The following is an 18,167-nucleotide window of genomic DNA, read 5'->3' as shown; positions in this document are numbered from 1 at the left end:
AGTTTTTGGGTTCCAAGGCCAGACAAATATATGGGCCACCCTTCGGTTAGGCCTAAGAATTCCTCTAGTGCAGCTGCCATAGCTCTTTGGAAATGACGTTGTGATGTTACATGTTCCATGGCGAGTATTTCTGCACCGATTCTTGAACCTGTGTGCGTGCTGTTGTCAGACTTTGGAGTTGGTTCCCCATGGGAAGAAAGCCTTACCTAGGGTTAGGGTTTGGTCCAGGGACATTGCCAGGGCCAAAGTGACACCAGTGTTGTGAATCCATGGAGGGTGACTTGAGGGCACTTCCTTGGCTCTGGGTTTGTTTTAGAGTTAGTGTGATAGATAGGGTCAGGTGTAGGGTGAGGGTTAGGGTAAGGGTTAGGGTCAGGGTTATGTCCTGGAGGCTCCAGGTACTGAACCCACAGCAGAGGAGTTGTCTCCCCGAAGGTTTCAGTGGAGTACACAAGGGAGGGTGCCGGTCAGGATTAGTCTTTGTGTTTCATGGCCAGTCAAATGTATGGGCTACCCTTCTGGTGGGGCTCAGGAATCCCCTCGTACAGCTGTCTCCCCGAAGTTGTCTCCCCGAAGGGCTGAGTGGAGTACACAAGGGAGGTTTCCAGTAAGGATTTGTCTTTGGGTACAAAGTCCAGACAAGTGTATGGAATGCTTTTCGTGTAGTACTCATAAATCCTCTGTTGTAGCTGCAGTCGTGCTTTGGATATGACATGGTGATGTTCCATGTTATGTGAGTATTTCTGCACCGATTCTGGAACCCATGTACGTGCTGTTATCAGACTTTGGAATTGGGTCTCCATGGAGAGAGAGCCTTAGCTAGGGTTAGAGTTTGGTACAGGGACATCGCCAGGGCCGAAGTGATACCATTCTCGTGAATTCCATCGAGGGCTGAAATGTGGGCACATGGGCGGGTGTGGGTCTGGTTTAGAGTTAGTTTGAGAGTTCGTGTTAGGGTTAGGTGTAGCATTAGAGTTACGTTTCTGTTTATGGCTGAGATTAGTTCCCAGGAGGTTCTAGACCCTGAACCTACATAAGTGCAGTTGTCTCCCCGAATGGCTGACTGGAGTGCAGAAGGAAGGGTACCAGTCAGCATTAGTCTTTGTGTTCCACGGCCCCACACCTATATCCACACTCTTCGGTAGGCCTCAGGAATCCTCCTGTGCACCTGAAGCCCTGCTTTGGAAATGACATGGTGATGTTCCACGCTTCACACACAATTATCCTGCACCGCTTCTCAACCAATTGTGCCTGCTCTTGTCAGACTGTGGAAATTCGGTCTCCATATGCAGAAAGCCTTAGCTACAGTTAGGGTTTTGGCCAGGGAAATCTCCAGGGCTGAAGTGACACCAGTCCTGTGATCTCCCTGAATCGATGATATGAGGGCACATGCATGGTGCGAGTCAGGTGTAGGGTGAGTGTTAAAGATGAGGTGAGGTTTAGGTTCACGTGTATACTGTGGGTCACTGTTAAGATTAGGGCTTGGTCACAGGAGGCTCCTGGCACTATACCTCCAGTAGGGCCATTGTCACCCCACAAGGCTGAGTAGAGGGGTCTAAGGAGGGTCCCAGTCAGGCTGAGTTTTGGGTGCCAGTGCCACTCCTCGGTTAGACCTCAAGAAGTCCCCTGTGGAGCTCCTTCTGGTCTTTGGAAATGACATAGTGATGTTCCCAGGTTCCATGCCACGTAATCCTCCTCTGCTTCTGGGGCCCATGTCCGTCATGTCCTCAGACTTAGGAATTGGGTCCCCATTAGGAGAAAGCTTTTGCCAAGGTTAAGGTTCGTTCCATGGATGTTGCCAGGGCCAAAGCGACACCAGTGCCATGATCACCCTGAGGGCTGAATGAGGGTCCATGCGCGGGTGCGGGTCATGTGTAGGGTTAGGTTTAGAGTTGGGGTGAGGTTTAGTTTGAGCGGTATGTGAGTGTCACAGTTAAGTTTAGGGTTAGGTCCCAGGAAGCTCCAAGCGCTGAACCTCCGCAGTGTAGTGGTCTCCCCAGAGGATTGTGTGTGGGCCTTATCAGAACGGGCTGTTCAGGCTTAGTCTTTGTGTTCCAGGACCAGCCTCGTGTGTGTGCCATCTTCAGTTGGGCCTCATCAGCCCCCTTGTGCTGCTCCATGCGGGCATTGGAAATTTCATGATGATGTTCGATGTTCCATGTCGAGTAATTCTGTACCGCTTTGGGCCATTTGTTTGTGGTGTTCTCAGAGATAGGAATTGGGTCCCCATCTAGAAAGATCCTTAACTAGGGTTAATGTTCTGACCAGGGACTTCACCAGTGTGGATGTGACACCATTCCTGTGTGTCGTGTGCGTTGGGTTAGAGTTTGGGATTGGGTTTGGTGTTAGGGGTTAGGGTTACGGTTAGGGTTGGTGTTAGGGGTTAGTGTTAGGGGTTAGAGTTAGGTTTATGCATTAGGGTTATGTTTAGGGTTATGGTTAGTGTTTAGTGTTATGGTTAAGGGTTAGGGTTTGGAGTTAGAGTTAGGTTTAGGCATTAGGTTTGGGCTTGGGTTAGGCTTAGGTTTAGGGTTATGGTTTGAGTTTGAGAGTTAGGGTAATGGTTAGATGGTGGGGTTAGCGTAAGTTGATAGCATTAGTGTTAGGGTTTGCGTTAGGTTTAGGGATAAGGTGAGGTCTAGGTCTAGGACTTGGGTTTGGGTTATGGGTATGGAGATTCGATTAGCGGTTAGCATTAGGGTTAGTGTTAGAGTTTTATGGTTAGGGTTAGGGTTAGTTTTAGGTTATAATTTTAGGGTTAGCGGGTAAAGTTAGAGCATTAGGGTTAGGGTTTTAGGGTTAGAGTTATAGGGTTAGGGTTAGAGGTTTAGGCACAAGGTTAGGGTTAGTTCAGGGTTTGTTTACTTTCTCAGTTCGGTAGGGTTAGGTTTGGGTTTAGGCGTAGGTATAGGGACAGGGTTTAGTATTAGGGTTATGGTTAGGGTTAGCTGTTATGTTTAGTTGTTGGGATTTCAGTTAGTGTTAGGCTTAGGTCTAGGACAAGAAGTAAGTTATGTTTGCACTCCCACTTGGAACGGGGAGATGATTATGCGTGGACACCGCCCTGCATCTCGGAGGGAGTGTGTTCATTTTTTTGGCCCCTGTCTCTCTGCACTGGAGGTTGTATTTGCCTTGCCCAATTCCTGCTTGGCTCTGGACTGTTTCACACCGCCACCCTGCCTCTCTCGGTATGATAGGATTTCACGTACTGCCTCATCCGTTTTTGATGCATCGGGTGCATAATTTTAATCTCTATATCATTTATTTCTTTTTTTATTTTAATTATTTTCTTCATTCTGTCCTTTGTGAGTTTTGTTTGTTGTCCTTTGTCTGGTTTTTATTTTATATAGTTATGGAGTTTACTTCAGTGTTTGTTTTTTTGTTTCTTTTTTTCCTGAGGCAGACTTGTATTGTTATAAACTTCCCTGTTAGAACCAGTTTTCCTGCTTTACAGAAGTTTGGATTCTTGTGTTTTCATTTTCATTTGTTTCCATGTTTTTCTTGGATTTTCTCTTTGATTTGTTGGTTGAGCCATTGATTGTTTAGTAGCATGTTATTTAACTTCCATGATTTTGTGCCTTTTCCAGATTTTTTTTTCTTGTTGTAGACTTCTAGTTTCATAGCATTGTGGTCTGAAAAGACACATGGTATGGTGTCAATTGGTTTGATTTTGTTTTGGCTTGTTTTATGACCTAATATTTTATCGAGTGTGGGGAATGTTCTATGTGCACGTGAAAAGAATGTGTATTGTGCTGTGTTAGGATGGAATGTCTAAAATATATCGGTTAAGTCCATCTGGTCTACTCTATCATTCAAAGTCTACTTCCTTGTTGATTTTCTGATGGAAATATCTCTCCATTGATGTCATTGGGGTGTTAAAGTGCTCTCAATTCTTTACTTTGGACTGCTTTGTGTATATGGATGCTCTCAGGGTGAGCGCATATATGTTTACAATTGTTCTATCTTTTTGTTGGATTGTATCTTTTATTATTATAGTGTCCTTCTTTGTCTCTTGTTACAGTTTTATTTTTAAATCTATTTTGTCTGATAAAGGTACTGCTACTGCAGATTTCTTTTGAAACCTTAGTTCTGTAATTAGTCTCTTGTAGGTAGAAGATAGATGGGTCCTATATATTTACTCATTCTATCACCCAGTGCCTTTTATTATGAAGAGAGAGAGCACAGGCATGGGAGGGCGGGATGGGGGGAATGAGGGAACAGAGAGACAGAGAGAGAGGGAGAGAGAGAATGAGAATGAGAATGAATCCTCACCAAGTTCCATGCTCAGTGCAGAGCCCAGTTGGGGCTCAATCCCATGATCCTGCGATCATAGCCTGAACTGAAATCAAGAGTCGAAATCTCAAGTGATTGAGCCATCCAGTTGCCCCTATCTGTCACCCAGTGCCTTTGATTTGAGCATTTATTCTGTTTCTATTCAAAGTAATTGATAGACATGTACTTGTCCTATTATTACTTGATATTGGTTATTTCTGATTTTTTCTGATCCTTTGTTCTCTTTCTCTTTTTTTGATTTGCTGGGTTTCTTCACAATTTCACAGTTGAAATTGTTTGTCTTTATACTCTGCATATGTATTAGTAGTGTTTGATTTGTGGGTATTATTAGGTTTGTACCTAACCACTTCTGCATATAGGAGTCTATATTAATTTGATAGTTGTTTAAGTTTGAACCAGTTGTTTACTCCTCTCCTCCCCATGTTGTAGCTATGTAGTGTTCCTATTTTGAAACCTTTCATATTGTGAATACCTTGACTGATGTTTTACAGATATACTCATTTTTATAGCTTTTGCGTTTCACACTTTAATATTGTCACTTTTGGTGTTTCTTTTCCACTTAAAGAGTCCCCTTTAACATTTCTTGCAGGGGTGGTTTGTTGATTGTGAACTCGCTTAGTATTTATTTGGGAACCTCTTGATCTCTCCTTCCATCTGAATGATAGTTTGCTGGATAGACTCTCTTTGGCTACAGATGTTTTCCATTCGGCACCTTTACCAAACAGTGCTGCTCACTTACGGTTCAAATTTTCTTCTGAAATACATCCAGTGATAAATTTATGGGGTTTCGCTTGTAGGTAACTGTCAACTTTTGTTTTCTTGCTGTGAAAATCTTTCTTTATCACGACATTTTGGGTTTTAATTACTATACGACTTGGTGTGGGTCTGCTTCTGTTGAATATAATGGGGGTTCTTTGTGCCTCCTGCTCTGAATCTGTTTCCTTCCCCGCATTAGGGAAGTTTTCATTTATTGTGTCTGCAAATAAATTTTCGGATTCTATTTCTCAGAGTTCTGAGAATGAGAAATAGGACAGAAAAGACCTATTGAAGGTTCTCTGATGAGTCACTGGATTAGCATGCGTGGAGGATAGATTTGAGACTCAAATGAACAACCTACCTTTAACTTCTAAGAACTAGAAGAAAAAAACAATCTATGCCCAGTGTTCTCAAAAGGGAGAAATTAATCCATATGAGAGTGGAAACCAATGAAACAGGCCATGAAATGAATAGAAAATATGAAGAAGAGCAACAGTGGGTTTTCAGAAGAGTGAAACAAAATTTTCAGGACTATACATAGACTATGCTAAGACATAAAGAGGACCAAATTCAAAAGAATTATAAATAAAAGAGAAGATATTATGCCTTATACCAAAGAAACATAAAGCAGACAAAGTGGCGACTATGGCCAAATTAGATGACAGAAAACTACCTACCTAGAAGAAATGGATAGGTTCTTAGAAACACACAACCTACCAAGATTGTATCAGGAAGATATAGAAGGTTTGCACAGACCCATTAAAGGAAGACTGTATCAATACAAGAAGGTAACCAATGTAAGTAAATTGAATCAGTAATCGATGTTCTGCCAAGGAAGAAAACCCCAGGACCAGGTGGATTCATTGGTGAATTTAACCAAACGTTTGTAGAAGAACTAACAGCAGTCCTCTCACTGATTCAAAGGGAATGACCACCACCAAACTCATTTCATGAGACTGGAATTACCCTAGTAGGAAGCCAGAAAGGATACTACCTGAACAGAAATCTATAGGCCAGTATCCCCGTGATGAATATAGATGAATAATTTCCAGTAACATACAGGGAAACCAAATTCAGGATCACATTAAAAGGGTCATTGACCGTGATGAAGGGTTTTTTCCTGTAAAGGCAGGATGTTTCAGAAATGCAAATCAATAAATGTGACCCCTCACATAATTGAATGAAATAAAAATCAACCAGAAACCAGACTCTTAATAATAAATAGCAAATGGATGGTTACTATAAGTGAGGTGGGCAGGGGCATGGGTTAAATGGGTGATGGGCTATGGAGGGCGCTAGCAGTGAGGATCACTGGGTGTTGTATGTAAGTGATGGATGACTACATTCTATACCTGAAATTAACATACACTCTATGTTAACCAATTGGAATTTAAATAAAAACTTGAAAAAATAAATACTGAAGAAATGCATACATAAATTTAAACTAAACTAAATAAGTACATTTTATTTTTTTTCAATATATGAAGTTTATTGTCAAATTGGTTTCCATACAACACCCAGTGCTCATCCCAAAAGGTGCCCTCCTCAATACCCATCACCCACCCTCCCCTACATCCCACCCCCCATCAACCCTCAGTTTGTTCTCAGTTTTTAAGAGTCTCTTATGCTTTGGCTCTCTCCCACTCTAACCTCTTTTTTTTCCTTCCCCTCCCCGATTGGTTTCTGTTAAGTTTCTCAGGATCTACATAAGTGTGAAACCATATGGTATCTGTCTTTCTCTGTATGGCTTGTTTCACTTAGCATCACACTCCCCAGTTCCATCCATGTTGCTACAAAGGGCCATATTTCATTATTTCTCATTGCCACGTAGTACTCCATTGTGTATATAAGCCACAATTTCTTTATCCATTCATCAGTTGATGGACATTTAGGTTCTTTCCATAATTTGGCTATTGTTGAGAGTGCTGCTATAAACATTGGGGTACAAGTGCCCCTATGCATCAGTACTCCTGTATCCCTTGGGTAAATTCCTAGCAGTGCTATTGCTGGGTCATAGTGTAGGTCTATTTTTAATTTTTTGAGGAACCTCCACACTGTTTTCCAGAGTGGCTGCACCAATTTGCATTCCCACCAAGAGTGCAAGAGGGTTCCCGTTTCTTCACATTCTCGCCAGCATCTATAGTCTCCTTTGTTCATTTTGGCCACTCTGACTGGCGTGAGGTGATATCTGAATGTGTATTTCCCTGATGAGGAGCGACATTGAGCATCTTTTCATGTGCTGTTGGCCATCTGGCTGTCTTCTTTAGAGAAGAGTCTATTCATGTTTTCTGCCCATTTCCTCACTGGATTCCTTGTTTTTCGGGTGTGGAGTTTGGTGAGCTCTTTATAGATTTTGGATACTAGCCCTTTGTCTGATATGTCATTTGCAAATATCTTTTCCCATTCCGTTGGTTGCCTTTTAGTTTTGTTGGTTGTCTCCTTTGCTGTGCAGAAGCTTTTTATCTTCATAAGGTCCCAGTAATTCACTTTTGCTTTTAATTCCCTTGCCTTTGGGGATGTGTCAAGTAAGAAATTGCTACGGCTGAGGTCAGAGGTCTTTTCCTGCTTTCTCCTCTAGGGTTTGGATGGTTTCCTGTCTCACATTCAGATCCTTTATCCATTTTGAGTTTATTTTTGTAAATGGTGTGATAAAGTGGTCTAGTTTCAATCTTCTGCATGTTGCTGTCCAGTTCTCCCAGCACCATTTGTTAAAGAGACTGTCTTTTTTTCCATTGGATCATCTTTCCTGCTTTGTCAAAGATTAGTTGGCCATACGTTTACAATAGCATCAAAAACAATAAAATTTATTGGAATAAATTTAGCCAAGGAGGTGAAAGATCTCTACAGAAAACTACAAAACCTGTGTGCAGAAATGGAAGAAATTCAATTTGCATGGAAGAAACAGAACACACAAGTCAGTGAAAAGCCACCCCATGTCCATCTGTAGGAGGAATTAATACAGATACAATGTCCATACTACTCAAAGCTCTCTAGAGATTCAGTGCAATCTCTATCAAGACTCCGATACAATTTTTATGCAATTAGAAACACATATCCTCAAATGTATTTGGAACCACAAAAAGTCCCTAAGTAGCCAATGCAAGCAAGGACAAAATAGGAGGCATCACACTTCTTGATTTCAAGCTTCATTCTAACACAAAGAAGTCAGTTATGTCACTGGCATAAGCACACACACAAGACAATGGAATGGAAATTGAGAGCCCAATCTACACCCATGCATGCACAGTCAACTAGTATTTGACAAGGGAGTCAAAAATACACAGTGGAGAAGAATAGTCTCTTGAATAACTGGTGCTGGGAAAATTGGATATTCACATGTATAAGAATAAAGGTTAGCACCGTATGTTATACCATTCCCTAAAGAGTGAAAGGAAGAAACATAGAGATATGTGGTTAGAGAGAATCAGTGACAAAGAGGAAGTACAAAGAGGAAGGTAGACACCTGCTTGAGGTATGTAGATGGCATTAGATGCATCAGGGGAGAGGGGATGTATGAGGTGGCTCTGAGTGCTGGGGCAGAAAGGGCTTGTGTCATGGGCATCAGAGTTCCATGACCCCAAGGCTCCAACATCCCTGGGTCCAAGCTCTGCAGAAGCCATTGGAATTGAACAGATGGGTATCCCTCATTTCTTCTGGAATTGTGAGGTTCAGCCTCATGTTCTGTCATGGAGAGGGATTTCTTGAGGGAGATTGTGCTGCTCTTTGGCAGGTATACTCCAAGTCTGCCCTGTGGGGAGGTGTCCTGGGGCCATCTCTCTCACTGCCCCAGGCCCTGTTGGATTTCCCCTCTCCCCCACCAGCTGGCCTTCCTCAAGTTCTGAACCCAGGAATCAGGCATCATGTTGTCCCCAGGTCCTGAAGTCTGTACCTGGCAGAGGTGGACTGCTGATATTGATTTAAAAAATTTGACAATAAGGTCCATATCCTCCCTCTGGGACTAGCGGTGTGCATCCCAAACGTGGGTTGCTATCCTCCTGTCCACAACTAATCTGAGAATTCCAGAAGGTAGGTGAACACCTTAAAACACTCTAGTCTTTTCTTACATCAAATTCAAAGACATTTTCTTGTCCCAGCTTTCTTTTAATGCTGAAGAGATGGCAATTAGTAGTTGAAGGCATAATGGCCCTATAGGATATTTACCTATATGACTGGTGGACATTATTTCATCCATCCGTGTCCCTAAAGCACATTTCATTGGAAATATTAGCCAAGGATACATACTGTAAATTCACAACTGATTCATAGCTCCCTGTAAGTTTCATTCTGACCTTGTCACATATGTGTCATCAAAGATATTATAAGTGACTTTTTGGATAAGCTCTCCACATCAAGATGGTGATGTTAGAAAATCTGGTAAAAATGGAATTTCACAAATTCCAAATTAGGAATTTTTTTTTTCTTCAACTTTTTATTTATTTATTTATTTATTTTATTTTTGGGACAGAGAGAGACAAAGCATGAACGGGGGAGGAGCAGAGAGAGAGGGAGACACAGAATCGGAAACAGGCTCCAGGCTCTGAGCCATCAGCCCAGAGCCCGACGCGGGGCTCGAACTCACGGACGGCGAGATCGTGACCTGGCTGAAGTCGGACGCTTAACCGACTGCGCCACCCAGGCGCCCCGGAATTATTTTTTATTTTTAATGTTTCTTTTTTTTTTTTTTTTTTGGGAGAGCCCGAGCTGGGGAGGGGGGAGAGAGTGGGAGATACTGAATCTGAGGCAGGCTCAAGGCTCTGAGCTCTCAGGACAGAGCCTGATGCAGGGCTCAAACTCATGGACTGCAAGATCACGACTTGCATCAAAGTTGGACACTTAACTGACTAAGCCACCCAAGGGCCCCAGGAATGATAGTTTATTGGCAAAGAAGGAGAAATTAAAAATAGTGTAAAGGATGTCTATTTTTAATTGAAATATTGTTCACACATTTGTTGTATGAGTTTTAGGCATACACTGTAGTCATTCCATATGTCTATAAATTATATTGTACTTAAGCACAAGTGTAGCTATCCTGTGAAAGCATGCAACAGTCTTATTACAGGATTGACTCCATTCCATTGGCTGTCCCTTGTATCCCTAGGACTCATTCATTCCATATCTGACGCCGTTATCTCTCTCAAAGGTGTTCATTCTTTATCTTACCTAAGTATTTTGGTGGTAAACACAATTACCACTTGCTCAGCAAGTGTAAATTGGCGGTCTATTTTTCTGTGAACATTGCTTAAAACATTACAAATGATGTCATTACGTTAATAAATTCGGTTTCATTCTTCACTCACAAGAAAGGAGAAGGAAAAGATTTCTTTATGTCCCAGGCCCTGCCATTAAAACCCTTCCCAATGTGGAGAACAGGTTTAGTTGCCCAGGCAACTTCAGTGTCTCAGCTGAGCGACCAGGGCCTTCCACATTGCAAGAATGCCCATGATGGCCAACAGAGAGAGCTCGAGCACCACCGTCCCGGAGATGCGGGTTCCTCTGCCCAGGCAGTGATGGCCAGCAGAGGGCGCACCATCGGCTTTTCTGACCCAGGGCACCTGAGAGCAGGAAGGGCTTTGATTGCTCCCAGAGTACTCAGGGCCTCTGCCGCTGCCTCAGTACAGAGAGCAGAGCTGCATTTCCAGCAGGTTGTGCCGCCCGCCCCAGGGGAGATCTTGGGAGCTTTGTAGCAACTTGGCATCTCCTGAGTCGCCAGAGAGAATTTGTCTTATTGTACTGAGTGCTGAGGAGTGGGCGCTGGGTGGCTTCCCTGGGCAAGCTGGTTGCTGAGCTGCACAGGCCCTTGCATTTTCTGGGCTGTTCCCGTGTTTCATTCCACCCCTTCCCGGACAGTTTTTGAACAAGACGTATTTTACTAAAGGACTTGTGGATTGCAGGGTCCCACGACATCACCTTATCGATGCAGTCGATGGTTTGTTCCAGATTCAGGCTTGTTTCTGGGAAGAAACCCTGACAGAAATTCAGAAGAACGGGAGCTGCATTCCGTTAGGACATGAATACATGAAATGCTCGTCTTGGGAACTCCTAGAAGAATGAGCTGGGACCCACTTTCCGAGTCCTGCTAGAACCAGTGACCAAGGTAAGGGCACAAACTGTCCCCCACATCATACATGCCTTTTAAAAAGTTTCGTGGTTATTTTCCCAACCTAATTAAGTGATTGCAAACTACAGAAAACCTGGTAGGTACCTGTCATTAACGTACGTTATCTTTAATTTAAATTGCAGTGAGTAAAGATACAGTGTAGTATTAGTTTCAGGTGTAAAATATAGAGCAACCCTTCCACAAGTCATCCGGTGCTCATCCCAGGTGCACTCTTTTATCCCCAGCAGCTGTTTCACCCATTCCCCACCTTGCTCTGGAAGCCCTCAGTTTGTTTCCTAGTTAAGAGTCTTTTTGTCACTGTCTCCTCCCCCCCCCCCGCGTTGTTTTGTTTTATTTCCATGTGTTAGTGAAATCATTGGGTATTTGTCTTTGTCTGAAAGGCTTATTTCACCCAGGATAACATTCTCTCGCTCCATCCAGCTCATGGCAAATGGCAAGATTTCATGTTTTTATGGCCTAATAATATTACATTCCATATACCACATCTCAATTTATTCATCAGTTGATGGATGCTTGGATAGTTTCTGTAATTTGGCTGTTGTAGAAAATGCTGCTGTAAACATCATGGTGCATGTATCCCTTTGAAGATTTTGTATTCTTTGTGGAAATACCTTGTAGTGAAATTGCTGGATCGTAAGGTACTTCCATTTCCAGTTTTTTTTTTTTTTGAGAAATCTCCATAATGTTTTCCAGAGTGGCTGCACCAGCTTGCATTCTTACCCACAGTGCAAGAGGGTTATTCTTTCCCCACGTCCTTGGCAACACCTGCTGTGTCATCCTTCATTGATTTTAGTCATTGTGACAGATGTGATGTGTTATCTCATTGTACTTTTGAATTGTATTTCCCTGAAGATCAGTGTTGTTGAGTATTTTTTCATGTGTTTCTTGGCCAGGTATATGTCTTCCTTCGGGAAAGGTCCATTTTTGTCTTCTGCCCATTTTTAATCAGATTTTTCATTTTTTGGGTGCTGTATAACTGTATATATTTTGGGCACTAACCCTTTATCTGATGTCGTTTGCAAATATTATGTAGGTGTTTTAGTTTTGATGATTATTTCCTAGGTGACGGAAGGTTTTAATTTTTATGAAGTCTCATTATTTTTGCTTGTATTTCCCTTACCTCTAGAGATATATCTACAAAGACGTTTGCACAGGCAATGTCAAATAAGATACTACCCATGTTATCCTCTGGGATTTTTATGGTTTCAGGTTTCACATATAGGTCTTTGTCCATGTTGGATTTATTTTTGTGTATGTTGTAAGAAAGTGGTCCATTTTTGTTTTTGTTTTGTTTTGTTTTTCAGGATGCTGTCCAGTTTTTCCAAAACCATATGTTGAGGAGCCTTTTTTTAAGTTTATTTACTTATTTTTGAGAGAGAGAGAGAGAGCATGCAGAAGAGGGGCAGAGAGAAATGGAGACAGAGAATCTCACGCATGCTCTGCACTGCCCTGAGATCATAACCTGAGCTGAATTCACAATCGCACGCTTTGTTGACTGAGCCACCCCTGTGTCCCAAGACTATCTTTTTTTCCATTGGATGATCTTTCCTGCTTTGTTGAGAATTATTTGACCATATAGGTGTGAGTTCATTTCTGCGTTTCTGTTCTATTGATCTATGCCTCTGTGTTTTGTTGTTGTTGTTGTTTTGCCAGTACCATACTGTTCTGATCAATACAGCTTTGTAATATAGACTAAAGTCTGGAATTGTGATGTCTCCAGCTTTGCTTTTCTTCTTCAAGTTTGTTTTGGCTGTATGGGGACTTTTATTATTCCATACAAATTTTGAGATTATTTGTTCTTGTTCTGTCACAAATGTTTTTGTTAGTGTGATAAGGATTTCATTATATGTGTAGATTGTTTTGAGGAGTGTAGACATTTTAACAGTATTTTGTGCTTCCCATCCATGAACATGAAATGTATTCCATTTCTTTGTGTCCTCTTCCATTTCTTTCATCAGTGTTTCATAGACTTTAGAGTACAGGTCTTTCAACTCTTTGGTTAGGTTTATTCCTGGTTTCTTGTGGTATTTGTGAGCCTGTCAATGGGATTGATCCCTTACTTTCTCTCTGTGTTAATTCGTGATTTGTGTTAGAAATGCAATACATCTATGTAGCTTGATTTCTGTATATTGTGACTTGTGGAATTCATATATCAATTCTAGCAATTTTTAAGGGAATCTTTCATGTTTTTTATAGAACACATCATGTCAGTTCCAAATAGTGAAAGTGCTACTTCTTCCTTGCCGATTTGGATGCCTCTTATTTCTTTTTGTTGTCTGAGTGCTGTGGTTAGGGCTTCCCGTACTATGTGGAATAACAGTGGTGAGAGGGATCATCCCTGTTTTGTCCCTGACCTTGGAGGAAAAATTTTCAATCTTTCCCCATTGAGGATGAGACGAGCTGTGGGTTTTTCCTAGATGACCTTTATTATGTGCAGGTAGGTTGACTCTCAATGTACTTTGCTGAGGGGTTTTATCATGAATGGATGTGACATTTTGTCAAATAGTTTTCCTGCATCTGTTGAAAGCATCGTATTGTTCTTATCCTTTCTTCTATTACTGTGGTGCATCGTGTTGATTGATCTGTGAATGTGGAACCACCCTTGCAGCCCAGGAATATATCCCACTTGATTATGGTAAATGATTCTATTAATGTATTGTTGACTTTAATTTGAAGGTATTTTAATAAGAATTTCTGCATACATAGTCATCAGGCTATTGGGCTGCAGTTTTATTTAAAAATTTTTTAAACATTTTTTAAATGTTTCTTTCCTTTGAGTACATAAAAGTGAGGGAGGGGCTAGAGATAGGGAGAGAGAGAATCCTGGCCATGCCCCACACTGTCATGGCAGGGTCCAACATGGGACTCGAACCCACGCACCGCAAGATAATGTCCTAATCCGAAATTAAGAGTTGGAGAGTAAACAGCCCGAGCCACACAGGCGCCCCACCAGTTTTCGGTTTTAGTGGAGGCTTTATCTGGTTTTGGTATCAGGGTAATGATGGCCTCATAAGATGAATTTGTAAGTTTCCTTCTTTTTTATTTTTCGTAATAATTCGAGGAGAATACATGTTACCTCTTTCTTAAATGGATGGTAAAATTCATCAGTTAAACCATCTGACCCAGAACTCTTGTGTGTGGGGAGATTTTTTTATTACTGATTTGATTTCTTTCTGTTTTCAGATTTTATGTATCTTCCTGTTTCAGTTTTGGTAGTTTGTGTGTTTATAGGAATTTGCCCATTTTTCTCAGAGTGTCCAATTTGTTACATATAGTTGTTCATAATATTAACTTCTAACTGTATTTTTGTGGTGTGGACTGTTATTTCTCCTTTCTTATTTGTGATTTTATTTATTGGAGTCCTTTCTCTCTTCTTATTGAAAAGTCTGCCTAGAAGTTTTCATGTTGATTACTGTTTTCAAAGAACCAGCCCCTGGTTTCATTGATTTGGTCTAGTGTCTTTTTGGTTTGAATATCCCTTATTCCTGTCTGAATCTCTATTCCTTCCTTCCTTCTGCTGTTCTTCTTCTGATATGTGACCTAGAATATGGTCAATTCTGGAGAATGTCCCATGTGCACTTGAAAAGAATATGTACTCTGCCATTTTAGTATGGAGTGTTCTAAATATATCTGTTAAACCCGTCTGGTCCAGTGTGTCATTCAAAGCCATTGTTTCCTTGTAGATTTTCTGTTTACAGCTTCTGTCCATTGATGTGAGCAATGTGCTAAAGTCCTCTACTATCGTTATATTATAAAAAATGAGTTCCTTTATGGTTGTTGTTAAATATTTTATATACTGGGTGATTGCATGTTGGGTGCATCAAAATTTACAATCATTGGATCTTCTTGTTTCATTGTCCCCTTTAGTATGAGATAGCGTCCGTCTTCATCTCTTGTTATAGCTTTATTTATTTATTTATTTATTTACTTATTCATTTATTTATTTTAATTTAAGTCATAGTTGACATACACTGCGTTCTCGGATTTGGGAGTAGAATTTGGTGATTCATCCCTTACATACAATACCCAGTGCTCATCACAACAAGTGCTCTCCTTAATACTCATCCCACATCTAGCCCAGCGCTGACCCATTTCCCTCCATTAACTTTCGTTTTTTTCTCTAACATTAAGAGACTCATGTGGTTTGTTACCACTCTTCTCGTTCCCTGCCCCCTTCCCATGTTTTTATGTTTTGTTTCTTCAATTCCACATGAGTGAAATCATATATTTGTCTTTCTCTGATTGACATATTTCACTTAGCATAATACATTCTAGCTCCATCCACATCATTGCAAATGGCAAGATTTCATTCTTCTTGAAGTTGAGTTATATTTCTTTGTATATACATATGTTTGTATATATGAACGTACACATATGTACATATGTATATATGCGTATACATACACACACACACACACACACACACACACACACACCACAACTTCTTTATACCTTCATCAGTTGATAGATACTTGGGCTTTCTCTGTAGTTTGGCTACTGTTGATAATGCTGCAATAAATACTGGGTTCATGAAATGTCACTATTAGGTATTTACCCAAAGTGTACCAAAATAGAGTCTCGGTTTTAAAGCTTATTTTACCTGATATAAGTATTGCTACTGGCTTTCTTTTGACATTATTGGCATAATAAATGTTTCTTTATTCCCTCACTTTAAATCTGAAGGTGACTTAAGTCCAAATAAAGCTTTGTAGGCAGCATCTAGATAGGTGTTGTTTTTGTTCGTTTGTTTGTTTTGCCCATTCTGACGCCCTATCCAATGTCTTATGATTGGAGCATTTAGTCCATGTACATTTAGAGTGATTATTAATAGGTATATATTTAGTGCCATTCTACTAGTTGTTTTGCCACTGTTTCTTGGTGTTTTCTCTGATCCTTTCTTGTCTGTAACACTTTTAGTCCTAGATTTCCACTCAAAGAGCCCGATTTAAATTTTCTTTTCTTTTGACTGGTAGTACATTTCTTTACTTCTTTTTAATATTTCTTTTTTTTTAATTTAAGCTCAAGTTATTTTATAATGGAATACAGTTTCAGCAGTAGAATTTAGTGATCCATCAAGTACAAAATATACCCAATACTCATCCCAAGTGCGCCCGTAATGCCCATCACCCATTTAGCCCATACCCCTATTCAGTAACCCTCCTGGAACCCTGAGTTTCTTCTCTGTATTTCAGAGTCTCTTATCGTTTGACTCCCTCTCTGTTTGTATCTTATTTTTGCTTTTCTTTCACTACGTTCATCAGTTGTATTAAATTCGACAGATGAGAGAAATCATATGATGTGTGTCTTTCTCTGACATATTTTGCTTAGCATAATCAAGTCTGGTTCCATCCATGTTGTTTCAAATAGCAAGATTTCATTCTTTTTTACCGCCGAATAATATTCCATTGTATGAATATACCATATCTTCTTTATCCATTCATCTGTCAATGGTCATTTGGGCTCTTTGCATAATTTAGCTATTGTTGATAATGTTGCTATAAACATTGTAGTGCATGTGCCACTTCAACTCAGCGTTAGTGTATCCTTTGGATAAATACGTAGTAGTTCAATTGCTGGGGCCTAGTGTAGTTCTATTTTTAGTTTTTCTGACAAATCTCCATACTATATCCAGAGTGTCTACACCACTTTGCATTCCCACCAGCATTTCAAAAGCGTTCCCTTTCTCTGCATCCTTGCCAACATCTGTGTTTTTCGGAGATGTTAATTTTAGCCATTCTGATAGGTGTGAGGGGATATCTCATTGTGGTTTCGATTTGTATTTCAGTGATGACAAGTGAGATTGAGCATCTTTTCATGTGTGACCAATCTGGATGTCATCTTTCTTAAAGTGTTTGTTCACGCCTTTTGCCCATTTCTTCACCGGATTATTTGGTTTTTGGGTGTTGAGTGTGATAATTTTTTATAGATTTTGGATACTAACCCTTTATCTGATATGTCACCTGCAAGTATCTTCTCCCATTTCATTCAGTGGCCTTTCAGTTTTGCTGATTGTGTCCTCTGCTGTGCAGAAGCTTTTTATCTTGAGGTCCCAATAGTTCATTTTGGTTTTTATTACCCTTGCTTTGGAGACATGACAAGCAAGAAGTTGTTGTGGCCAGGATCAAGGAGGTAGATTGCCTGTTTTCTCCTCTAGGATTTTGATGGTCCCTTTCTTACATTTATATCTTTCATCCATTTTGAGGTGTGTGTGTGTGTGTGTGTGTGTGTGTGTGTGTGTGTGTGTGTGTGTGTGTGTTTTAAGAACATAGTCCAGGTCCAATCTTCTCACTGTCCAGTTTTCCCAGTACCATTTGCTGAAGAGACTTTTGTTTTTCCATTGGATACTCTTTCCAGTGTTATCAAAGATTACTCGGCCATATGTTTGAGGGTCCATTTATGGGTTCCCTATTCCGTTCCATTGATGTCTGTGTCCGTTTTTGTGCCCGTACCATACTGTCTTCATGATTGCGGTTTTCTAATACACCATAAAGTCCAGATTTTAATGTCTCCAGCTTTGTTTTCATTTTCAACATGACTTTGGCGATTTGGGGTCTTTTATGGCTCCCTACAAATTTTAGGGTTGTTTGTTCTAGTTCTGTGAGGAATGCTGGTGTTATTTTGATAGGGATTGCATTGAATGTGTCGATTGCTTTGGGTAGTATTGACATTTTAATAATATTTGTTCTTCTCATCCATGAGCATGGAATGTTTTTCCGTTTCTTTGTGTTTCTTCCATTTCTTTCATAGATGTTGTATGGTTTGTTCCTTTATTTTTTTTGTTGTTGTTGCTTTTGTGTGATTTTATTTATTTATTTATTTATTTATTTATTTATTTATTTATTTACTTACTTACTTATTTTTATTTTTATTTTTATTTGTTTTTGTTTTTTTTATTTTTTTTATATGAAATTTATTGACAAATTAGTTTCCATACAACACCCAGTGCTCATCCCAAAAGGTGCCCTCCTCAATACCCATCACCCACCCTCTCCTCCCTCCC

General features: G+C 40.5%; 1 protein-coding gene across 14 annotated transcripts in view; it reads left to right on the top strand.

The window, feature by feature from the left end:
• LOC109501251 overlaps nucleotides 1–18,167 on the top strand; it is a 72,767-nt gene that overhangs the window by 27,834 nt on the left and 26,766 nt on the right. For 13 of the 14 annotated variants that reach the window (XR_006593441.1, XR_006593450.1, XR_006593449.1 and 10 more), the window contains one exon: nucleotides 10,987–11,143. The gene's annotated coding sequence lies outside the window, so the exon portion shown is untranslated. Of the gene's footprint in view, nucleotides 1–10,157; nucleotides 11,144–18,167 lie in introns of those variants that run through there. The other variant, XM_045051537.1, reaches the window with a different exon arrangement.

The sequence above is a fragment of the Felis catus genome (genome assembly GCF_018350175.1).
Source record: "Felis catus isolate Fca126 chromosome D2 unlocalized genomic scaffold, F.catus_Fca126_mat1.0 chrD2_random_Un_scaffold_45, whole genome shotgun sequence".
Taxonomy (NCBI): Eukaryota; Metazoa; Chordata; class Mammalia; order Carnivora; family Felidae; genus Felis; species Felis catus.
The sequence above is the reverse complement of the archived record's forward strand: the minus strand, read 5'-3'. Positions and strand labels throughout refer to the sequence as shown.